Raw genomic sequence first — 12815 nt, forward strand, 5'->3', positions numbered from 1 at the left:
AGAAATACAGTATGGAGCAAAACTTCAATTCCTTTCCCTAGACGCCATGTAAAACGGAATGTAGAGAGGCGTTATCGAGCGAAGCTTCTTTCGCCCAGACGCCATGTAAAACGGAATGAAGAGATATGGTATCGAGCGAAACTTCCTTCGACAATGCGCCATATAAAAAAATGAAAAGATACAGTATCGAGCGAAACATCCTTCGCCCAGGAGCCATGTAAAACGGAATGTAGAGAAGCGGTATGGAGCGAAGCTTCCTTCCCCCAGGCGCCATGTAAAATGGAATGTAGAGAGGTGCTATGGAGCGAAACTTCCTTCTCCCAGGCGCCATGTAAAACGAAATGAAGAGATACAGTATCGAGTGAAGCTTCCTTCGCTCAGGCGTTATGTTAAACGGAATGTAGAGATACGATATCGAGCAAAGTTTCCTTCGCGGCTTCGCCCAGGCGTCATGTAAAACAGAATGTAGAGATATTTTTCAGTGAAGCATACTTTGTTTCAATTAATTTATATGCCTAGAAGTTCATGTAAAACCTTCAACACATTCATGTACAGACCTTTTAACGTTCATGTAAACACATTTATTCATTCATGTATGTAAAACGAAATGTAGAGACGCTTTTTAGTGAAACATACTTCATTTCAATTAATTTATATGCCCAGAGGTTCATGTAAAACCTCCAACACATCCATGTAAAGACCTTTTAACGTTAATGTAAAAACATTTATTCATTTATGTATGTAAAACGGAATATAGAGACGTTTTTCAGTGAAACATACTTCGCTTCAATTAGTTTATATGCCTATCAGTTCATGTAAAACCTCCAACACATCCATGTAAAAACATTTTAGCGTTCATGTAAAAAAAGTATTCATTCATGTATGTAAACCTATTGGGGAATTAAAATAAGCGCGCTACCTAGTGAAGCTATCTTCGTTTGTAATTTTGCAAGCGCAACCTAGTGAAGCTGTCTTCGATTATGAATTTAAAAACGCAACCTAGTAAAGCTATCTTCGTTTATTAATTTAAAAACACAACCTAATGAAGCTGTCTTTGATTATGAATTTAAAAACGCTACCTAGTGGAGCTATCTTCGTTTATTAATTTAAAAATGAAACCTAGTGAAGCTGTCTTCGATTATGAATTTGAAAACGCAACCTAGTGAAGCTATCTTTGTTTATGAATTTAAAAACGCAACCTAGTGAAGCTATCTTTGTTTATGAATTTAAAAACGCTACATAGTGAAGCTATCTTCGTTTATGTTTTAATTTTTATGAAGTTAAAATCACTTAATGAAGGATTAAAACAAAATTTTCCCGCTACAATCCCACTATTCATTTTCTCAAGAAACTTTTCACATTCTCTCTCTCACTCTCTCTCTCTCAGCGATCAACTTTCTTTGAACTTTGAAACCTTAGAGTATTCTTCTATTCTACAAAGATTTATTATAAAAATGTCAGAAAACGAAGGCAACAACATGCAAGTGGATACTTCTAACTCCTGAGAGATCGTCTTGGCGGTTTGTAACAATATAAACCAAATCGTCCTCAATCCTGTATCCAACGACAACGCTGGTGATAAATCGGTGAGGTGGGTTATTTTGATTCATATCGTGTTTCTAGTTTTTTCATTACTATTACACACGTTTATTCCATTTCGTGTAAAATGCTGATTTTTGTTTTCTCACTTAAAATTATGTGTTGTAGGGTTATTTCAAATCTATATGAAAGGAAGAGGAAGAGGAATACGAAGACGAAGACGAAGTTGTCGACTGATGAATCAGTTTCTATTGTTGCTGTAGAAGCTACTGTTACTGCTACAGCTACACTTGTCAATGAAGAATTACCACTTTCCCCCAAAAATCATCAATAAAAGTAAAGTAGTATTTCAAACAAGATCATCCCCTCATGGCCTTTTTAACATGATTCCAAAATTGAGTGTAGAACAGAAGGAAACTATGAAGGAAATTGGGTTTGGTTCTCTACTTACATTGGATATCTCCAATTTCCATGTTCATTTTTTGAAACACATAGTCAGAAGTTTCGACCTCGAGAAGAGTTCTCTGGTATTGGCCAACGGTGATGAGATCCTTATCGATGAAGACCTTGTCAAGTCCGTGCTGAACCTACCAAGAGGGCCAATGAACATAGTTGAGTCCACTGGGGTGGAAAAAAATAATGACCTTAACTATTTTAATTTCTTGAGGGCTTAGAGGATCAGACGGAGCGTAAAAGAATCAACTTCATCTCCTGAAACAAATTCTATGATACTTGGGTTCATCTAATGAAACACATGTCTGAGTTTTTACTATAGTCACCAATTTTTGAGCTCTTGTGAGAACACAACATTCTTCAGTCATTGAATGTTTTATATATGATTTGGGAGGTGAATACACTTCTAATGATTTCTCTCTATTACTTGCCTCTAATGGTACAATTCACCAAACCTCATGTACTGACACTACTCAACAAAATAGTGTGGCTGAAAGAAAACATCGTCATCTTGTTGAAATAGCTCGTTCTTTTATGCTATCAACCGAGATTCCTAGTGTGTTATGGGGGGAAACAGTTCTTACCGCTGCTCATGTAATCAATAGAATTTCAATATCTCAAAATTCAGGTTTGTCCCCTTTTTGAAAAATTATATGGTCATTCACCTGATTATTTCTCATTGTGTGTTTTCGGTTGTATTTGTTTTGTCCTTCGACCACATGTTGAACGTAATAAGTTGTCTCCCCGGTCTGCTTTATGTGTCTTTCTAGGTTATGGTGTTGGTCAAAAGGGGTATCGTTGTTTTGATCTAGTTAGTCAAAAATTATATGTTTCACGTCATGTTGTGTTTTAGAGCACATTTCATTCTTCTCTGTTCCTACTAGTTCAAATCATATGACCCAAGAAGATCTAGTTCGTATTGATTCCTTTGACACTGAGCCTGATGAATATATATCTGATACTTTAGTTCACGATACTTTGGTTCACAATACATCCACTTCCCATGTCCGTGCTCCTACGACCACCCGAATTCCGGATGAGATTGCGGATCCTCTTCCTAGTCTATCTGATATTTTGGTTCATGATAGATCCACCTCCCATGTCCCTGCTCCTACGATCACCCAATTGCCGGATGAGATTTCAGATCCTCCTCCCCATCACTCCACTCGTATTCGTAAGTTTACTAAACTTCCCGATTTTAAGTACTCCTCTTATTCTATTTCATTTGCTTCCTTTGTCACTTCTGTTTATCGTTTTTCTGAGCCTTCATCCTATTAAGAGGCAGTTCGTGATCCCCTTTGGTAGATTACTATGGCTAAGGAACTTACTACTTTACATCAGACTCATACATGGGATTTGCTTTCATTACCGTCTGGAAAACATGCCATTGGCTCTCGTTGGGTCTACAAGATTAAAACAAAATCAGATGGTTCTATTGAGCGATACAAGCCTCGACTTGTTGCTAAAGGCTATTATAAAAATATGGCATGAATTATGAGGAAACATTTGCTCCTGTTGCGAAAATGACAACTATTCGCACTTTGATTATCATTGCTTCGGTTTGTCAATGGAAAATCGATCAAATGGATGTGAAAAATGCTTTATTGAATGGTGACCTTCATGAAGAGGTTTACATGATGCCTCCTTTGGGTGTTCCTCATCAACTTGGTGAAGTTCGCAAGCTTCACAAAGCTCTTTATGGTCTTAAATAAGCACCACGTGCCTGGTTTGAAAAATTCTCTATGGTGATCACTTCGCTTGGCATTCTTCCTAGTCACCATGATTCGACTTTATTTTTCAAGCGTACAACAGCAAGATGCATTCTTCTATCCTTGTATATTGTTGATATGATTATTACAGGTGATGATAATGATGGTATTGAATCATTGAAGTCTGAGTTAGCACACTCATTCGCTATGAAAGATTTGGGCATGCTACGTTATTTTTTGGGAATTGAGATAACTTATTCTCCAAAAGGTTATCTCTTATCTCAATCTAAGTATATTACTAATTTGTTTGAGCGTGCTCGACTAGCTGACAACCGAATTGTTGATACACCCCTTGAGATCAATGTTAGATACTCTCCGTCTGATGACACTTCTTTGGAGGATTATGGTCTTTATCGTACCATTGTTGGCATCTCGGTTTATCTTACTATAACTCGCACATACATTGCGCATGCAGTTCATGTGGTTAGTCAGTTTGTCACTGCCCCTACTACAGTTCATTGGGCTGTTGTTCTTTGTATTCTCAGGTATCTTCGGGGCACTCAATTTCATAGTCTCATATTTCCTTCCACGTCTTCATTAGAGTTGCGTGCCTACTCTGATGCGGATTGGGCTGGTGATCCTACGGACCGCAAGTCGACCACTATATATTGTATTTTCCTTGGTGACTCTCTTATTTCATGGAAGATCAAGAAATAAGATGTCATCTCTCGGTTTTCTATAGAAGCCGAGTATCGTGCCATGGCCTCGACTACCTGTGAAATTATTTGGTTACGCAGATTACTTACTGATATGAGTATTTTTCTTTCTCAACCTACTTCGCTACATTGCGATAATCAAAGTGCTATCCAAATTGCACGAAATTTTGTCTTTCATGAGCGAACCAAACATATCAAGATTGATTGTCATGTCACTCGTCATCGTCTACAGACTCATACCATCACTTTGCCATTCGTTCCTTCCTCCTTGCAGATTGCTGATATATTTACAAAAGCGCATTCGACATTCGACTTCGCACTTTCGTTTTCTGACTGACAAACTCTCAATGCATATTACTGTTGCATCGTGAGTTTGAGAGGGGATGTTAGATATATTAGTTTTATTATCTTTATTAGCACTTAAGGGTATTTTAACCTAAGGGTATTTCAGTCTATTGTAATCACTAACTATATAAACTCTTTCATTACATTCAGTTTATTTTACGTTTGTTAATAAGAAAACTCTAGCTTTTCTCTCTTTATTTCAACAGATCATACTTGATTGAAAGACTTGAAGACTTAAAATAAATAATTAATTCGCAAACTGACACATTTTTACCTCTCCAAAGTTAATCCAAATACAACTTTTTAAAAATACTAAAAATTTGAACCATCCGACACCTCTACGACGACCAACTCGAAAAATCGTGTAGTTTAGGTATAATATTGCTTTTTGCGTTTTCAAGAAAAAGACATTTCTGAGCCTATTCTTCGAATTCAAACACGACTTTTCATAAATACTCAAAATCTGAACAATTTGACACTTTCACGACGACTTACTCGGTAAATCGTGAATTTGAGTATAATTTTGCTCTTTGCATATTTTATTTAGGAAAATGCTCTAAAGGCCAAAAGAAAATAAAAAAGATATTTTTCACCCAAAGGACGGCTGGAGAACCACCATACACAACGACGCGCGGCCGATCAATATCGGAGAGTAGTGCTCACGCACTAGGAGAAACAACGGTCAATGACAACGTCAAACAAGTTGGAGTATCTTCCCCCGAAACCGAATGGGAATGGGGCGATGATGATATTTGTGCTCTCGCCCCGATCTCACCCCAATTCTGCCCTGAACACTATAAACACAATACAATATATAAAATCGTAAATATATTTATTTATTTATTATATTTTATAAGAGTGGTAAGTTTATTTCTTTATCCTAATATAAAATTTCAATATATTACAATATATATTATATTAAAACTCTATTTATATAATTTTATTGTATTATTTTTTTTAAATTTTTTTTATAAACGGTTACCCGCGGGGATTTTCCAAAACCAAACGGGACAAGGATGGTAATAAAAAAATCCTCGAAATAAAAATGAAACAGGAATGATAAGTGCATTCCCCGTTTCAAACCGTCTCATTGCATCCCTAGAAGTGAGTCGAAGCAGACGAGTTATGCCCCTAGTTAACGCGGGTCAACCATGGCTCAACCCGCCTGCTCGGTCAAAGACACAAGGTTGGCAAGAAATTCAAATTTTGGAGGGAGGCTACGTCATCGTCGACGTCAAACTCCATTCGTGGGTCTTCATATGTCTTCAACCGGGATCTAGGCTTGGCAAAGAACACATGAAAGTGTTCCTCATTTGGTTATCCAATTTTTTGAAGAAATTTAGCCTAACGACATTTTCTTCCAAAAATTGCCCAGAACTCATTTCTCAACATTTTTTTAGTGATTTGAGTTGGGTTGAAAAGCTAAGAGGTTCCTCTTAGCCCGATTTTTTATTCATGATCTAGTGCTCCACGACATTCTGAAAGAAGACAAACCTATCACTTTGAAGTTTGAAAGTGACCTTTGCTCACTCAAAAATTCTTTTTGAACGTTGTAGTTCTTCAAACATGATGATTCGACCTTATGCATCAAGATAAGACGCATCCCGAACAAAATGCACCGATCTCAAGTCGTCATTAGATATTTAGAGGACCCTTCATGTTGACACAAGTTGATGCATGGACAGTCATTTGTCCTAGATGCCAACAAAAGCTAAGCTCCTCCTCCCTTGGCCATAACTTTGGCTACACGGGACCATTCTGAGCCTATGACTTACCAATCGAAGGTTCTTGGTCTTAGCTTTCATTTGACACCAAACATGACACGCGATTCAACTTACAACCTACTTTAGGTCGCCTGTAAACCGATGTTTCACTTTAGAGTCATCTATGGTTATTTGATGATTCGTTAAGCTACAAGCCACCTTAATCTATGAATTTGTTACCGAAATTGTAGCCCAAATTCATACCGAACGAATCCAGCTGGCCTCAGCCTCTGACTCGACCCAAGTCGATCAAGAGAGCCTGAACAAGGTCATTACCCATTCAGCCGAAATGAAGGAGACAAAACTGAACCAATTTTCTTCATCAATAAATGATATGAGCTGTGCTCGCTAACTCAAGAAGTTTACAAATTAAAAGTAATGATCCATATCACGGGCTTTTCAAAAAGCTCGAGAACAGCCAAAATGGTTAAGAAATGAGGCCAAATCGTTAAAAAATCGAAAAGCCTGTTAGAACTTTGAATGACGAATATACCCTTCCAATTGACATAAATTAGGCATTTCAGTTCAAAACAAAGGACGGGTCGCCAATTACTAGAAATCGAGAAAGAGAAACTCTCTAATTTCTTACCGTAAGTGCTCTTTAAAATCTAAGAACATCGCCTTCCTTCATTCTCTACTACTTCTATTAGCTTTCTAGCTTAACTATAAGGCTATCAGAAGATGTAAGCCTTCCAAATCTATATTAAATAGAATTCACCGATTGAAAGTTGATTCTCGGTTTGATTTTTGTTTTGTTGCTATAATATCATATCTATTGATCATTTGTGTTTAGACGTTTGATTATGCTTGTTTAACCCTTATCTTCTTCTAGCCTAAGATTAGATAGAAAAATGATTGATCATATTTCACTAATTAAAACATTTCGGTGGATTTTGTAGGTTATATATCGTATGAATAAAACTATCATAATACACTTATTATCTAACGATCCTTGTACCCGAGTCAGCTCTTCTGAACCCTTGACCACTAGGCTAACTCGTCTTTGGCGTCGAAGGAGGAGTGGAGAATCATGTCATGTTGACCATCGTGACGTGTGTCCAAGGAGTTCCAGAGCCCAATCACATCCTCCTAGCTTCCAGCCTTGTGCATTTTAACCTCTCAAATCCAAATTCATCCAATTTTGCCTTTAAAGTCTCAAAATCAAATTATTTTAATTTTTCTAAGTCTATTTGGTTTCACATTTTTATAAATGACTTATCTAATTAATTTACTCCTCTAAACTAATTCAAAAAATTTTCAAACAAAATACAGTTCGGTAGAAATAATATTTTCTTCATAAATAAATATTTTCCACAATAGATAGGAATTGTTTGGAAAATTCTTCTCTAACTTTGTGATCTCCTCACTTGAGTTTTATAACTCTAAAAACACAAAATAAATGTCTACAAGCTCTTAAAAATATTCTTGACCACTATAAATAATTTCAGACTTTTTGAAATACTTTTAGAAAACTAATTAATCTATGTAGTGCAACAAATATTCCCATACATTTCTAAAATTGTTCTTCACTAAAATATGCAAACAAATAATTTCATCAAACAATTTGATTACGATTTAAAATTAAGTATTATTCGATTAATTACATTTGATATAATTATGTTTAAAGTATAATATCACTAAAGTCAAATATGAAATGAAATAAATTTTGATTGAGGCAAATCTGGTTTTAAACTCTAGCCAGTTCAAGAAATGGAATCATCAGACCAAAATTCCAGAAAAGATATATCGCTATCTGGACGATTCTCTCAATTTCTTCCTGAATCTACTCCAGCTGATCATAAGTTAAGACAGACTATGTAATTGTATATGACCCAATTTTTTAAAGGAAATTTTGACTAGGGTTATTTATAAATTTAGCATAGGCATCATAAATTTTGTAAAAGTAATCTTTTGTCATGGGCGAAAATACTTCTATCCTTTTCTTCCTGAATCTACTCCAGCTGATCATAAGTTAAGACAGACTATGTAATTGTATATGACCCAATTTTTTAAAGGAAATTTTGACTAGGGTTATTTCTAAATTTAGCATAGGCATCATAAATTTTGTAAAAGTAATCTTTTGTCATGGGCGAAAATACTTCTATCCTTAATTAAAATTTTTGGTTATTTTCATTTTTTTTCCTCCATCTCCTCGTTCCCTTTCAGTTTCTCCTCTCCTTGTTCCTTTCAGTTTCTCCCCCGACCATTATAAAATTAGTAACCCTTTAGTAAAAGTAAACTTAACTCATTTGAAACTAAAAATGCTCTATGCCTTTTGTAGTCCAAGTACTCATCATTTACATTCAAGTATGCATCTCTTTAGAGTGGCACAAATGACTTAATCAAAGAACGATCGGTTGTACAATTGTGCTAGAAATAAAACTATAATGACGAAAAAAAGTAATCATAATCATGTAAGTTATAATAATCTAAAATGAGTAAAATTGTGTTTCTTTAGTAACTAGTTGTAACAAAAGTTTTAACCAAAACACATACAAAATGTCTAAACACAACACAAACAGAAAAAAAAGATAAACCCACAAAACAGATCAACAAAATCGAAGACACATACTTAACCAACAATCTCTGCAAGATTAGCCAAGTGAAACAATGTTAAGAAAGTTAAATGACCTCACAGGAGAAAATGCATTTTTTGCAGGCGACAAATGCATTTTTTGTATGCGACAAATGCATTTTTTGTCTGAATTATTTTTTTTGCAGACGAAAAATGTATTTGTCGCATACAAAAATACAATTGTCGCCTACGAAAAATATAAACTTAACCATCGGCGGGATGCTACAGTCGAGGCAGAAGAAGGGGACGCCTCAACGGCGTTTGCTTGGACGTCTCAGCGTCGGGAGCTCGAAGTTCGGAGAATGAAGGAAGAGAGGGGTGGTTGAGTGGCCGTAGAGAAGAGAGGAATGAAGGGGGAAGGAGAAGAGAAGAGAAGAGAAGAGAAGAGAAGAGAAGAGAAGAGAAGAGAAGAGAAGAGAAGTGAAGAGAAGAGAAGAGAGAGAATTTTTATTTGAGGGGTATAAGTGTCTTTTTCCATTACCAAAAGGTTAATTTACAAAAATTATCCTACCTATTTTAAGTTTTCGTCAAATTTCTCCTTTTTTAAGGGCCAAAATTTCTATTTTTTTTTTAAAATATAGTATTATTTTAATTATTTAATTAATATTTTTTTTCTCATTTATATTAATATTTTTTTATATATATTATAAAAAAAATTAAATAGTGAATATTATAATTACATATTTAATTTATACATATATTTTAAGAATAATAATCGGGGAGCTAAAATAAAATAAAATAAAAACAAAGTAAATGATATAGAAGACAGATTATGACTTAATTAACAATAAAATTAATTTTTTTTTATTAATAATTTATCTCAATTCTTCTCCTAAATAAATTTTCTCAATTAACTTGTGAATATATATTTATACATTTAATTAAATTAATTAATTAATTTATATATTTTCAAAATAATAATAGAAAATGAATAAATCAAATAATAGAATATTCCTTTTAAAACATCGAATATTCTTTCTTCTTTATTAATTAATTAATTAATTATATTTTGTATTTTTTTTCTTTTTTATTACTCATTTTTCTTTTCAATAAAATTAACTAAAAAATTAAAAACAAAATTTTACATTTAACTCAAAATTTAAAAATAATATCTTATTATTGAAATATCATAATAATATTTTTTAAAATAAAAATTAATGTGATATAATAAAATTATCAGTAATCTAATACAAAAATAACAAAATAATAATGAACACAAAATTATGATGAATGTTATCCTTTTCAATATTTGATCACCAACAAATATTCATACTTACAATCATCAATTAAAAAATAAATCAACAAAAAAAATAATAAGAAAAAGAAAAAAAAGACATAAAGAATAAATAAAAAATATTTGATAAATAAATGATAAATGACAAATAAATCAACAAAAAAAAATAATAAGAAAAAGAAAAAAAAGACATAAAGAATAAATAAAAAATATTTGATAAATAAATGATAAATGACAAATAAATCAACAGAAAAAAATAATAAGAAAAAGAAAAAAGAAAACATAAAGAATAAATAAAAAATATTTGATAATTAAATGATAAATGACAAATAAATCAACAGAAAAAATAATATGCTAAAAATATAATAAAATAAAAGAGATAAATTCATAATTCAACGTATTAATTAGGGTTTAGAATTTAGCCAAAAAAATTAATTAATAAATACAATATATTATATTTTATTTAAACTTATTATTAAAATATTTAATGTGAGTTATTTTAAGAATATGGATAAATTAATTGGTAGATATAAAATAATTAATTGTGAGAATAAGGATAAATTAATTGGTAGAGGTATGGAGAAATTAATTAGTAAGATGAGAGAATATTCTGTGTTTAAAGAGAATATTTTATTTTTGCGCGACCACAGATTCGCGTTCCCTATGTCACGGCTCCTTTGTTTTCCTAACTCAAGAAACTCAATCATCCATGAAGGCCCAACTCAAGGAACATTCTAGAAGACAGATTCACGTTCCCTATGTCACAACTCCCTCGTCTTCCTAACTCAAGAAACTCAATCATCCATGAAGGCCCAACCCAAAGAACATTCTAAAAGCCTTGCAAGAAAACATGCCTTACATTAATGGGGCATTTAATGTGGTGGTTGATTAATAAGTCATTAATGTGGTAGTTGGCTAACACATTATTGATGAGATAATTGAGTGTTATGTAATTAATATAGTAGTTGGGGATAACTCTATAAATACTTTTGGACTACATTTGTTATGATATAGAAAATTATAGATATAACATAACTATATTTACAGAAAATTATAAAAGTTGTTTGAATTATTAATATTTATATGTACAGTATTATTCAAGTATTATTTGTACATTGAATATGGTACAAAATAGTACCTATTATAAAGACAGTATAATTTTTTTTAAAAAAAATTAATATTCTTTTTCTTCGTTTTACATTTATAAAATTTTAATCTTTTTATTATATTTTAAAATATAATAATAATAATAATAATAATAATGTATAAGTATATATTTATTTATATTTAATTGTATATCATTTTTTTAATTTAAATAATAATAATAAATATGTAATTACATATTTTTTAATTTTTTTTAATTTATATATATATATATATGATAGAAAAATTATATTATTTTTAAGTATAAAAATTTAAAAGTTATAATTTTACATAATTAAATATAATAATTAATAATTTTAATTAAAATATAAAAATGATAATTTTACATAATTAATAACGTTAATAAAAAATATAAAATTATTAAAATTTTAATTTCTTTATTATATTTTAAAATATAATAATAATAATAATAATAAATTATAACTAAATATTATTATTATTATTAATTAATACAACATATATAATTTATTTTTAAAATTAATTATAATTATACATTTTAATTTCAAATATTATTTTATGAAATTATTATTATTAATATTTTATAATTATATAAGTTAAATTATATATAAAATATGGTAAACCATGTAATAATATTATGTATTTTAAAATACATTTATACGCATAATTATATATAATATTTTTTTTATTAATTTTAATATAATTAATAATACAAACTAATTATAAGATAAATATTAAAATAATAATTAAAAATAATTTATATAAATTTAAAGATAAAATAATCTTGTATACTTTTTACTAATTTTTTATATCACCAACCAAACACACAATAATAAAACATATATAATTTATACCTATTTTACATTTTCAACAAAACACTAATAATTTATATAATTTATACCTTCTAATACCTATTACAATTTATACCCCTCTACGATTTATACCATATACTTAATATTACATACCAAACACTACATTGAGGTATTCCTTTGTAAATCACCAAGTATTCATTCAATATAATACTACTTTTTATAAGAGATACTTTCTCTCTCTAGAATTCTTGTGTCCATTCAATCAAACATTGAATATTTACTTTGAGACGAAGATTGTAACTAGTGTCGCACGGATCGTTAGGAGAAAGACGAAGCCCGTGACAATTGGTATCAGAGTAGAAATGACGAAGAGATTGGATGAAAGTTCAAAGGTTGTGGATGAAGTATAGAATCTTTCCCACGGGACCGGAGAAGATAGTAGGACCTCTCACAAAGTTCAAGCGGGTGGATCCAAAGTTACCAAAGAAAGAGAGAGAGATCAAAAGACGTTATCGTTGATATTATTGTCAAGTTGGAGAAGGTAGAA

Source organism: Impatiens glandulifera, chromosome 4 (genome assembly GCF_907164915.1).
Source record: "Impatiens glandulifera chromosome 4, dImpGla2.1, whole genome shotgun sequence".
Lineage (NCBI taxonomy): Eukaryota > Viridiplantae > Streptophyta > Magnoliopsida > Ericales > Balsaminaceae > Impatiens > Impatiens glandulifera.